Below are 12,386 nucleotides of genomic sequence, written 5' to 3'. Positions count from 1 at the left end.
GGTGTACGTGTATTCTAATGTAATACAGTTCTCTTCATCCTGTAACGAGGACTCTATAAAAGTACGGTCGTTATTATTGCTCGTGGAATGTAACTTCGTATCGTTACGCTATATTTGTTCCTTGACTCCATTTCTTCTCAAGACGCCTTAGAATACGTACCATATATCGCATAAAGGTCGTAGGACGCCAATTGAATTGAATAATTAGTAGGGGATACATATGTTGCATTGCATAGATAGCTTAGGACACATAGGTTGCATCATTGCTTGTATTCTATAAATACCAGAAGATGCACGTGGTGCGTAGTCAATTATGTTCCTTAATTAATACAAGACGTATAAGCTGCATCTTTGGTTACATTACATACGTGTAAAACGAGACACATAAGGTATGTGTCGTTGGTTTCGAATGTATTAACCCCTGACCGTAAAAGCGACGCGAAGGAAGTGAAAAAATAGGGAAGGGACACAAAAGCGAGAAAACAAGGGTGCCAAGCGTATCTGAAAGTGACGACCGGTCGACGAAGGAGCGCTATTTCGCTAATGGAAAGTCGCCTCCACAAATCGGTGATACAGCCGTTTTCATTTCTTTGTGTTTTAAGATCGTTCAGGGAGCTTTTCAATTCGGGTTAGCTTGCGCAGATTCGGCCGGGATCGATATCGAACGAGGCATGGAAAATTGAAATTGTTACCGATAGACACGTTATCGGGAAGGATATTGACGGCGTAAGGAATTTTCCTTGTCACTCCGACCGAACGACTTTTCCTTGATTTGCTGAGAAAACCGTGAAACAAAGCAAGTTTGATATCGAAACGTCGGGGAAACAATCCCGAACGACGATACACGCGTAGTTTGAAACACGAATTTGCGTTGAAAATACATCCTCAGAGTTATAAGCGATCTTTAGCTTTTCACGCGCTACCAAAATAAAGGATTATATCCCCGTGCTGTTACTGTTCCGTTTACAAAAGGTCTTCAACCGGCTTTTCTATGGCTTTCAGACGCGCTTTGAAGCTAAATATATTATTATAGTCGTTCACTTTTCATAAAATCATTACTTGATTCACGTTTTATCTTCAATAAGCACGTGTTTCATGCCGAGATAAGAGGGAATTTTATTTCGTTTCAAGCCTCGAGTTGGACGTGAAAGGTCTAATTAGCGAATCAAATGCGAGCAGATCAAAGTCGAGTGGCTCGGTGTGTATACGTGTTACCAATAAAGTAAGTTCGACTAAAAGCTACTTGACCCCTTTCTCTCCGTCCATGAAACAACGACTGGCTCGGTAAACTTTGCACAGAAAAAAGAAAACACTTTTCTCCATGTAAACACTCTTCGGAATTCGAAAGTCACCGCGACCACGCGAAGCTCTCGCTGTTGAAGTGTTTGCGACCGTGGAACATCGTCGCGCGTCTCTGTAGTTTGTTTGTATCGTTTGTAAACATCGAACTCCAGTCTTACGGTTCGATTTAAGGATTGTTTCAACGAACGAGGAAAATTCCGTGAAAGAACGAATTTGAGACACTTTCTAGACGTTGCTAGTAGAATTTCGTGAAATAAAAATAATACGCTTGGAATAAGTGGAAAGAATTTTGAAGAAAATTTAGAAATCGAATTATTTTATTCGTGAAATTTTATTACAACGTTTAAAAAAGTATGTAGGAAAGTTCTGTTTTTGAAAAAATCCATTTTGGAAATTCGCTCGAATGAATCTCGTTATAAAATTTCAATACTTTTGTTCTTTCGCATTGTTTTCCATGACGAAACATTTATTGTTCAAAAATTTTATTTTATTAACTTAAAAATTGTTTGTTTTTATACACGAACCTATGTTGTTCGTAAACGAGATTCGTTAATTAAAAACGTAATCAAACACAGAGTTTTTCAGCATTGATATTTTGGTAACGATAATCTTGTACAGAAACAGTTTCATTTCGCATTTTCAGTTTATTTGACCGTATAATATTTTCATTTTAACCATCAGAAACATTTGATTTGTTCATGGTTTTTATGAAATTTCAATCTCTTTGTTAAAGAGCGCTTTGAAAACGGGACAAATTTTGTGGTAATCAGAAATATCCTCTGGCGATACAACACGGCTTTAGTTAGTTAATCGTGTGATCCGTGTGACGGGTGTCTCCGGTTCGTGTATATCGGGAATCCCGTACAATTAGGCAGTTACAGTAACATCGTTCATAGCATGACGTTGTAAGTTTACATCGTGGTGGATACGCGGGTTTCATGCAGACAAAGACACGTTTGAGCGAACGCTGATTAACGCCCTGTGCTCAAACAAGGTGTCTATATCGTAGCATCGATAGTCGTTAAATTGCGATATCACATAGTAGATGACGCATGCTGTTCACTAAGGGTGCGAGGGAATGTTAGGGTATCAGCGGTTTGGTTCGTCCAATGGTCGGAGTCGCTGTAACAGTCTGAAAAATCATTTAGTCAGTAGATTGTGAGAAGTCGAAAGTATCCCTTAGAAAACCTGATATCCGAACCTAAGTCACGCGTCAGCTGAGGATTTTGCTAGCAAACGAATTGATTTATGGGTGAATCCCATGAAAAGGGATTCCCTGTTGCCTGATGATAACAAAGCATACGAGATCTCGTCTTTCATCATCCACGATGGACAAGGAATCTATCCCGGCACGTACTGGAATTAAGCTGTATCGGGGAACGTAATAAAAACTTTCCCCGATGCTCGTTATTCGTGAAAAACTTTCCCGTTTCGTTGAAACATTTCTGTACGTGTACCTCTCTTTTTTTTCCCTCCTCCCTCTCAGTTGACCCGACGAAAAAGCGGGTGAGTTTTCGCCGGAAGTTTCGCCGATGACTTTTGCCTGACTAATTAGATTAAAAGTAAAGTAAGTCGGCGCGAAAGGCGCGCAAACGAACGGCTGGAAAACAGTATCTTGACCAAGAAACCAGCCTTCCTTCGTTTTTCAACTTTTCACTAGATGTTTCTTCGACCTTTGACTTTCAGCCCCGAAGCAACGACGCTTCGGTGATTTATGTCCGCTTTGGGATTTCGCGAAACTTTTCAAACGAATGATTACGCGCCCTTCACGGATACACAAGACCTTCGTTACCGCGTGTAAAACGGCGTGAATGCGTTCGATAAACTAGAAAAATGAAAGGAATATGCAAATTTCTCTGCCACTTAATATCCTCGAAGTACCGTTTAACTCATTAATATTTAAAGTATAGTTTTATTGAAAATCTTTTGTAGAAAACATAAGAAACTAGTCGACGAAGTCGAGTGGGTATTGAATAGAACTGTTCATTTGGTTGTTATAAATCATTTAAGATTCATTGGGTCAGATTAAAACATCGAAATTACCCCTCTGCCTCTAGTGGCCGGTCCTCGAGCCGTGGGTTGTCACACTTCTTCGAAAGTTTCCTCGATAATCAGATCAAAAGCTCGTTAACTATTGAAAACTCTTGACACGCCGATAACGTCTCGCGTTTCGATCATCCCCCGTCTCCGTCCTCTTCTGCTTTCCATTTCTTCTTTTTTTCGAACCCTCCCTCGCTCACTTAGGGCCGTGATTTCAACTTTTCCCTCAGGACCGCTGGTAATTAAGGGTAACCAAACTCGCAAGTTTCTGGCGGCTCTTTTGTCGAGAATAATGCACCCTGGGGACAGGGAGTACTTCTAAATTGATCCACAGACGACGTATTCGTTCAATGAAAATCGCGTTCTGCTATTTAATTTACGAAATAAGCCGAATCTTACCGTGATTTATTATCCGCGTTTCCCTAACGTTCCCCAGAAATTGGGTTTGCAGAGGGTTAATAGTTTCATGCTAGTTAAGCGTATGAGTGTAAAGGATTAATAAGTTTGTGGAGTCGAGAGACTAAGTCCCTCTAAATTCGAAAGTATACCTCCACTTAAATTCAGCAGTTCAATTGCAGACGATTCGTTTGTAGCAAGTTAATTAACAATGGTGCAGAGAAGAGTCTAATTAGAATCTGCAATTTCTGCAAATAAGAATTCTACAAGGAAATCGCATAAAAACGTTTGCTTTTTATTAGATTGTTATTGTTAGAGTGAACTATACATAGAATAAAAATGCAATAGGCAGTGTAAAGGTGCGTTTAGAGGAAATTAGAAAAATAAAGAAGGGAAACAGAAACAAAGGATAATTCACGTTGTGCGATTCGTATCAAGGTAATAATTCGTATCAGTTGAATTATGCATGACCCCGTAACCCGATAGATTATGCATCGCGGTGCTGCCGCGTAAAACTCGCAAGAATATAATTTTACCGAGTGTCCTCGGCCATTATCGAACATTAATTACCCGCCGCTGTAATTTTATCGTATACGTGTCAGTAATACGACCACCCACGCGCCTATTATTGTTCCATTAACGATCCGTGGCTGGCACAATGCGCGGCTGATTTTAATACGGTAAACATAGATACTTTGGAATATTTAACATCGTCTTGCGATCGCGTTTACGCTCGTCCCTCGTTCTTTCTACCGCTTCGATGGAATTTCATAAAAGTACACTGTCTGGTACCCATCTCCATAGAATTCTCATAAGGATGACTTCTCATTGCGTGCGGGATTTTATACTATTTCTTCTCCTTATTACGTTCCTTGCATTTCTTTTTTTCCTTTGGTTAGTTCGTGGAAAATTTAGCTGTAAAGCTTCGTTAATAGGGCAACAGCGAATACTTTGTTCGTACAAAATGATCGCGTTAACGTCTCGTTGAAATAACTTGGCAGAGATTTGATTTTCTTTGAAACTTTTGCCTCATCAAATCGTCGGCCCATTAATTCACCGGCGAAGACAGTTTATCCGTGATAAAATTATTCCCCGCGATTCTTCTTCGTGGAAACAACGTAATATTTCGTTGCTCAGCGGTGGCTGAGTTTGCTGCAGAGCAACCAGACCAAAACGCTGCGGGAAAGCCAGTCGTCCGGGTCATGCTCGGGATTTATCACCACGTTACTTCTTACCAACGAGCCGCACATTTTGGGCGCGTGTGCGCTATCGTTTCTCCGCTTCTTATAAGGCCGCCAGATATCCCGTTGTCCGGTATTTATAAGCGGCTCCTGAAGAATACGAAAAGAATACATGGTGGATTTTCATAGCGCAAGTCGCAAAGCGATTAATTTTCCAAATTAAAATGGAAATAAATGAAACGGGGCAGCGTAGGAATATTAATTCGGGAATTTTTGGAAATTCTGGTAATGGAATGCCGCGGGTTGAACCATTTGTCCAGACGTAATCGTGCAAAACTTTGAGGAAACATCGCGCCCGGTGATATTCATACTTCATGCGGGATTACACGCCACCGTCCATTAAGCTTTAAAAATGAAAGCACCGTACGTCCGAAGTTTGGAAGTTCGTAAATATTCTAGTCGAGGCTTTTGGTATTTGCGGTCGCCATCAGAAAATTTCCTATAGAGCATCGAAGCGACCAGTCAACCGATGTAAGTTTCCCGGAAACTCGATGGAATACCGCGGCATTATTCATGAGTTAGAGGAAATTATCGAATCCTGACAGATTACGCTTGCGATGGAAGAAACTTTTCACTCTTAACTTCTTCATTATTATCAGAGGTCGTTACATACGCGAGGTATTTTACACTAATTTACCGGAGGCAGCTTCGAGGAAGGACGAATTGCGCGGACGCTTTCAAAAGAATCGAGTTGAAAAAAAGGGCGAGGGAAACGGGTTAAATTCAGAGGAACCAGCCCGTAGAGACAGTTCAGAGGCGAGGCAAACAGCGAGGCTGATAATCTCGGCTCGGCTGTGGCTTGAAGCTCGTTTCGTGGTCCGATAATAATTCGTTTCACGTACTTAGTTTTCGTGGCTGCAAATGGTAGTCCGGATTACTACTCGAGCCCAGCCACATGCTTCTCGGGAATACCCGCACATGTGGCGGTGGAGCTTTAAGCTGCTCTCCGCTACTTAGACCTTCGTTTTACAGTTTCCGTCACCGTCTTTTGCTCCTCGGCCAGCGCACCCTCGAGTACTCTGCCAGCTAGCGTTTACAGCCTAGGAGACTTTTGCTTCTTTAACCATCCTCCAGATTTTTCTTTCTACTCAGCCTTTTCTTCCTTAGTTTTCATCCGCTCCAGACGAACCGACTAAAGAGTTTAGTCTTTCGAATTCCTTTTTTTTTTTATTTTCTCATAGAGCACGACAAAGCACGACATAGAGCACGACTAGGTTCTGGGTTAGACTTTCTTTAGATTCTTCCTAAGACCTGAATTTCTTCTAAGGTTCTCTCGATTCCTTTTACACTTACTTTTAACGACGAGAAGCTTACGTTGCATCCAAGTGTACCATAGCATATCGATTGCCTTTATATTCTCATCCCTTTTATTGGACGTATATGTTTATTTGCAACTGTCTCTATGAAGACGATATTGCGGTTGGTTGCTGAGGAGAAGCGACACGAGAGCTTCTTTTCAAACTTCCAAACACAAACGATAGGCAAAATTTCCCTATCACGGCATACTTTCTTCTATTGATTTTTCCTTCCTCTCTATGCTTATGCTTTCCAAAGACGATAGACGGAATTTTATGAATATTGCTTCTTACGGATTTTTGTCTTCTACGAAATCGAATTTTCTACTCTTAATAAAAAGAAAAGGAATGAGAAATGTATCGGGGGAAAAACAGGAACGAGAAGAACAAAGGTTTAGGAAGATGGACGCAAAATCTAATGGCGAACGGTGAGAAATGAAAAATGCCTCCTGGGCTTGCGCGCAAATAATCTTGGCGAATGTTTTGTATGTCGCGCGAGTGATTCCAGGATGTTTCGGTGTTGGTAAAGTTGCATTTCAAGAGGAGAGTAGTGATTGTCAGGTTCGTTTTACGCGATGGAACCTAGATTTTGATCGTTCGAGCGAATGGTTCGTTGATTTTATTCGGTATCGTTGGGTGCGATGATGGTACCCGCATGATAGGAAGCTTAAATATAATTTAACGGGGTAGACACATTTATTTAAATTATTTAATCATTTACAATTTCACTGGAATTTCCAGTTATTCGTTCGTACGGTCAGTATATATAAAATCATTTGGTAACTTTGCGCATTATTCGGTCCGATTGATCAAAAGCAGCGCAGAACACGGTTCATTTACGATCTCCTTAGGTCCTATTCCCCCGGTGATGTCCTTATTACCATGGTACCGTCGAAGTTACGGCCAGTTAGTTAAAGCTGAAACTCCATTACGTAGTCGAATTGCGTTCGAATGGTGGATAGTTTGAGGTGGATAAAATACGATGAAGGAGAGGATGTTTTTGCAGCTCGTCGTTCAAACGAACAGGGTATCGTCAACGTTGAATTCTCATTTCCTTTCGCTTCCCGATAATAATTCGGGAGGAAGCATTCCTGCGAAACGGTCTCGCACAAATATTGACCGTCTCTTCAGCGACGCTAAGAAGAACGAATTCCCTCTTCCACCGTTGAACAATACTTACTTACTTGCCTTTCTGGATGTCTCGCGACTTGTTATCTGCCACGGTATTAACAAAAGGAACATTGAAACCTCCTTTCTCGTTTCTGTTTCTCAAGGCAAATCCCTCGTCTATCGTGTTAATGCCTCGCGGAAAACTTGCCTTTCATTTCCTTGCAAAGGCGATCACGTTGCTTCGTTTCCACCGTGTCAACTTCGATTTCGTTTCGTTCACTTCTCGCGATCTCTTCGGGGAATCGATCGTTAACTCTTTCTGCTATGATAGATCGTTTTTGATACTTGTTTTTGAAGATAGCCAAATTAGGAAGTTGGCAATCGGAAAATGTAGCGATTCGTAATGGTATTTGGAAAAGAGCCATGAATCTCTGATAGGACTCGTCAAAGCGTTAATTGCGAAGGTCCTTCCTCGGTGCGACGACGGGGTCATGGCAATAGAGATACAAATAATTTCTCGCAACATCGTCCATCGAACAGGTCGGGTTTCTCTATTGTCTCAAAAGAGACGGTTGATATCGTGATACATGGAGGCGAAGCTTAGTTGGTGGACTGGTTGGGATATCTGAATGTGTTACGAGGTTACGTGACTCAACTAACATTAGTCTTATCAGGGGGACGTTCTACGGCAGGAGGACTGAAGTTGTTCAAACCTAAATCGTGTCGGGCCAACTGGAGATCAGGAGTTGACGTGAGCAGCGAAGTTTGAAATCGGCTTGCATTAATATAACGAAGATAATACCAGTGCCCGGAGACGGGATTTCCTGGCTTCGCAGAAAATCGTGAGCTCACGCTCGAACGGAGTTATCGAATCGTCTCGAAGATATACGCGCTAGGAACAGACCGAATTCGAGAAACTAGCAGGAATGTATCGAAATAATTCAGACGTTAAATATTCCGTCGGCAACCAACAGAAAGCTTCATCCTTTTCCGCGATTCTTACTTCGAGCTTATGATTGATCTTATCAAGTACTCCTCTTCCGCGACGTTGATAAAAGGACTGATTTTACGTTGAATGAACTTCAAACGCGGGGTATTCGAGTCTTTGTTGCTCAGAGAAAAGAATTTTCAGATGCTACTGATTCTGAGCAGGCGGCAATAAAATCCAATCATTTAAACAATCGTTTGGAAAATGTAATCTTTTCCGAGTAGGAATTCACCGCAACAAAGTTGTTCAAATGGAATCGCTAAAACGAATTGCGTTCGATCAGTCATTCGGAAACTTTCTCGACACGCCTCGAAACGGCCAAGTAATTTCATGATAGTTTCATCGAGTTTTCCCTTGGGAAATGCATCGAGAGTCGTGATAAAAAAGAGGTCGGAAGAGTCGATTCAGTGTAACCGATTCGCAGTCGAAGGATAATGGGGTGTAGTTTTAAATTGTCGGTTCTAAACTAAACTTGTGTTCATTAGTTTCTTGCCTCGTGTTTCGTTTGTTAAACGAAGTGTTCGGGAAAGAAAAATTTCAAATAACCCGTTTCGTTATTATTAGCAATTAATGTTGCATCGATTCGAAGAAGTTAATGGTTCGAAAAGCCTCGTAACTTTCAATTCTCTTCCCGGGACAACATAATTTCACGAAACGAACGTTACAAACACATTTAGGACCATTTAACCAGCATCGATATCGAATTTGTTCCCCATGAAACAGCAAATAACAACCACTCCGGGAGCGAACTAATTAAAATTCAACGAATGAAATTCGGCAAACCAGAGAAGATCGAGTCATAAGCAAATTGCTTTCGTAGCAAACGGTCTCGTTAACGACGTCCCCGCTCGAATTCCATTCGTTTCACTTCCGTTCCAGGATACACCGATTTCATTCCTGTATACCCAGCTTTTCTGTTTTTCTGTCTGTAACGAGGGGAAAAGTTGATGGAAAACAAACGTTCATGGAGTAGGAAATTTGTAACGTGTCTCGCAAACGATTCCCTTTGTTTGATGACGATTTTACGTTCGATCGGCTACGGATATTGTATCTGATCGTAAATAGAATCGTCCTAGGAAAATTGTTGGTTATTATGCTCCCGAAGGAGTTATGGATAGTCAATATTTGATTTGAAAGCATCGTAAAATAATCCAAAGAATATTCAAACTGTTTTATTATAAAATTTCGTAGCAATAGCTTTGAATTTTATTTAAACCATGGTATTAAATCTATTTAATTTCATCTTTGGATTATACAAAATTTAAGCCGTTCTGTTATACATAGAATTTCGTTGGTTAACAGATGTCGTAGACACAAGTATCATAGCGTAGATCTCGAGGAAATACTGTGGACCGTTGGAAGTCATTTCTAATGGAAATAGGATAGCTGGTATCCAAGTTACGCTATTGACAGTCGGTTTACACCGATTCCTGTTCTCTGTCTGCCACGGTTAGCCGAGTAGAGTATGCATACTGGACGTTCAAACACTGTTACTGACAGCTTCCTCTACCGTCATATCCATAATTAGATATTAATTCCGGCGTTGAATGACCCCTGTAGGTTCGATGTTAACTGTTTCGATAACTATGCCCCCTGTGTACATCTATCGGTTAATAGACTGAATTCGGTGAAACGTGTTTGACATCTTCGAAATGAAAATTTTATTATCCCTAAATAATTGACATCGCCATTTCTGATCATTTCTAACCAGTATTAAAAAGATTGTTAAATTTCTAGCACTGGTTTTTTAAACTCTGAATTTCTACTCGAAGCTTGTTTCAACGCGTCGAGAGCGATGCTCCTTACAGTTGGAGCGTGAAAATCGATTAAGATCGAATGGAAGTCGAAGATTCAGAGATAGGATTCTGTCCTAGGACTACCGGTCGCATTAATAACGCGTTTCCGGTTGGACGAACGGTGGTATCGTGAACTCGCGAGGCTCGTCGCTTTTCCATTATCCGGATAGCCGGGTATCCGCAGATCGGAAGTCGGCGCGGACCATCCTCGGCATCGACTCGAGAACAGCAGCAACGTAATTGGAAAGTTGCCCGCCTCGTTGTTTGATGAAAGAGCGAACGTCTTTCTGGTCCTTTGATCGACGCTTCGGGAAGCGTCCGAGTTGAAAGAGGTTTTATCCGCTTGCCTGTTTTTTCCTCCCACGCTCCTTTTTCTGATCGGTTTTATCGCGCTTCTGATTATAATTGCGTTTCTCAGCCAGCTGGAATATGATTCGATGCTTCGAGATTGACGCGACAGATTCGCGAGGGAGACCTTTTAATCTTTTAAGTGGAATTCTTACGTGAAATCTCCGTCCCTTTGCTTAACCGCTCCTTTTAATTTCCCTTTGTTGGCCACCGAAGGCGGTGTTTGGGGTTGAAATTAAAAATTTGCCGAACGGAGCATTAAAAGATTTTTCTTTACTTTTTACGAACTGAAGTGGATCATTAAAGGAGGGAAAATTGTTGTTTTGTCGTGAAATTAATTGGATGCCGTAGGGAATGGAAGGACAGATTTTTGTTGATATTATAATTAGTAAATCAGAAGTCCTATTATCTTGGTACTCATCAATTTTAATGTCCCAATTTATAACCTTAGAAAGTAACACTTGAATCGTCGTTACTTTCACTCGCAATTAATTTAATTACAACCGTCCTACTTAATATAACAACCTGATTTTCCTGGAAGATCTTCATTTTTTTCATGAAAATAGATTTTATCAGCTGTAATTAATTAATGGCGAGTGGGTGTTCTGATTATATAATTCCTCGGCCAAAGTGGCTCAGCGAATATTGTTCGTTTTCACGTTTATCGCAACAAAAGAATACCTATCTCGAATCAAACACGCACGTAGGCGATGTAATAACGGGAACAAGGCTCGTTGATGTAACGTTTCCTTTGCGAGAAGCGACGGCGCACGAAAGCAAAGCGTTTATTTCTCTCAGAGGGATGCGTGCACCGTTTGAAAGCTCGCGAATTACAAGCATCCCTGTTCTCTGATAGGGTATCATTCCGTTCCTCGTATTTTTCACGCTCGACTGCGCGATTAAGCTCGCAACAACGAACAATGAAGCGGTTTCTGTCGGATCTGTGCGGTTGGCGTCGGTTTGCTTGTTGCGAATTATGCGCTGCCAACCTGGACCCATCCTTGGACGGCATCCAAACTCGGCTACCGTCACGGTTCGATATGCCGTGTACGCTTCCTTCGTCGAGCTGCGATTTTGCAAGGGCGAGATACCGTGACGATTCGCAAGTAAACGAAAAGAAACTCGAGCAAGCAGCTTCGGACGAGACAAAAATTGGCAGCGATAGATTCTTTCCCTGGAAACTTTATTCAATTATTCCTTCGTGTAAAGAAAATTCAAAGATTACGCGTTATGATCCTGCTTTGGGGATGAAAAAACAATAGGATCGTTAGTTGGATAAATATACATAGAGAGAGATTTCATGAAACACAGTCGCTCTAGTCGGCACAGACGAATTTCATTGTCGATTTCAAAGCGGGTTTACGCGAGCGTAGAATCAATAGAGCGAAGAGAGATGTATCGGATCAAACTGTACGCGTTACCCTTTGAACTGTCGACAAACACGCGGCAACCGCGATTGGCGTCGTTAAAAGAGCTTGAGAAAATAACTGCGGGTCGCGATTGTTTTACCCGGACATCGACGCATCTCTTCATTTCGAAAGATTAATTTTTTCCATACAAACTCTTTGATAAATAAAAGAATCTCCGATCACCGTGGATCTGGACGTTTGTACAATTAATGGTGACACCGCTGGGGTTGTCCGAAAATGTTCGTATCGATATTGAAACGGCGGCTTTAAATTATTAATTGAAAGCAACAGCTATCCTCGAACGATAAAACGGATCGGTGGAATTCGTGGAAGGTAAACGAACGGTTTCGACTTGAAATAATTCGCGGCTCGATCGACGACGGGAACGAATGAATTTTAATTAAGGCATGCGGAAAGCATGATAGCGAGTTCGCGTCCCGTGGAAATTGAACGGGCAGAAA

The 12,386-nt window shown here is 41.5% G+C and overlaps 1 protein-coding gene across 1 annotated transcript in view; it reads left to right on the top strand.

Moving 5' to 3' along the window:
* The window catches only part of LOC117601239 (uncharacterized), a 153,503-nt gene that overhangs the window by 16,851 nt on the left and 124,266 nt on the right, over positions 1–12,386 (top strand). The gene's annotated exons all lie outside the window — the stretch shown is intronic.

This window comes from Osmia lignaria, chromosome 16 (genome assembly GCF_051020975.1).
Source record: "Osmia lignaria lignaria isolate PbOS001 chromosome 16, iyOsmLign1, whole genome shotgun sequence".
Taxonomy (NCBI): Eukaryota; Metazoa; Arthropoda; class Insecta; order Hymenoptera; family Megachilidae; genus Osmia; species Osmia lignaria.
The sequence above is the reverse complement of the archived record's forward strand: the minus strand, read 5'-3'. Positions and strand labels throughout refer to the sequence as shown.